Below are 1,281 nucleotides of genomic sequence, written 5' to 3'. Positions count from 1 at the left end.
CAATTGGTCCAGTGGTGAGAATCTTTGTCTTCTTGACATTGAGCCTCAATCCATATTGGAGGCTGCAGTCCTTGACCCTCTGCAGCAGGTGCTTCAGGTTCTCTTCAGTTTCAGCAAGCAGGGGTCTATTCACCATTAAGTTCCTGTCACCTAATGGTCTTACCATCCACCGAGAATTTATTTTAGATATATTATCTCACTGAAAATTGAACAATGATGTTTCCTAATTCTACAATTCTTTCTTCATTCATTTGTTCGAGTTCTCTAGTAAAGACATTTCCCTCATCAACTTCTGGCCATTCTGAAATGTTGATCATTTCCAAAAGGAAATTAAATACAAATGACCATCTTTCCTTTTATTTCTCAATTTGCAGCATGAGTTGGTGTCCTGCCAATTAAGATGGTTACTACATAGATGGAATAATATAAATGACACAACTAAAACCTTACACATTCACGCCTTTATTAGAGTTCTCTTATGGGTTGAGAGGTGATAGAAATCATCTATTCATGCATTAAGTTAACAATGCATCTTTCCTATGAATAAAACTAAATCTTTCCTATGACTAGAACTTCTTCTAGTGAGTTAGTAAACCATGAAGCAAAAAGGATATCATTGCAAAAAACTTTTCTCTAGAAATTTACATGTTCATTCATACAAAATTAATAATGAAAGGCTTTCAAATAATGATCAAATTATATTATGAATTCTCTGATGGTAGGTAAGGTGTGAATGTTGCCTAAAAGCCTTCTTACATTCCTTATATTGGTAGGGTTTCTCACCAGAATGAATCCTCTGATGCTGAATAAGAGATGAATGGAGTCTAAAGGCCTTTCCACATTCCTTACAGTCATAGGGTTTCTCGCTAGTGTCAGTGCTCTGATGCTGGGTGAGCTGAGAGCAATCGAAAAGTCCTCTCATATTCTTTACATTTATAAGGTTTCTCACCTTAAGAGGAATATTTTGATGTTGAGTAAGCTGTGAGAATAATCTAAAGGCTTTTCCACATTCCTTACATTCATAGGGTTTCTCTCCAATGTGAATACCCTGATGTGAAATCAGTTCTGAATAATGACGAAAGAACTTCTGACATTCCTTATATTCATAAGGTTTTTCCCCAGTGTGAATTCACTGATGAAGAGTTAGATGGTAGCCACCACTAAAGGTCTTTTCCTTACAATGATAGGGTTTCTCACCAGTGTGGACTCTCTGATGAAGCATAAGTTGTTGGCGCTGGCACTCCTGACATTCATAAGGTTTCTCACCAGTATGAAGCTTGT

The 1,281-nt window shown here is 36.8% G+C and overlaps 1 pseudogene; it reads right to left on the bottom strand.

Moving 5' to 3' along the window:
- Positions 1–691: 691 nt before the first annotated feature.
- On the bottom strand, positions 692–1,273 carry LOC102860931 (annotated as a pseudogene).
- Between the last annotated feature and the right edge of the window lie 8 nt (positions 1,274–1,281).

This window comes from Elephantulus edwardii, unplaced genomic scaffold (genome assembly GCF_000299155.1).
Source record: "Elephantulus edwardii isolate Elephantulus edwardi_28Jun2011 unplaced genomic scaffold, EleEdw1.0 scaffold07013, whole genome shotgun sequence".
In the NCBI taxonomy this organism is placed as follows: Eukaryota; Metazoa; Chordata; class Mammalia; order Macroscelidea; family Macroscelididae; genus Elephantulus; species Elephantulus edwardii.
Note: the sequence above shows the minus strand (reverse complement) of the source record. Positions and strands in the feature narration are given on the sequence as shown.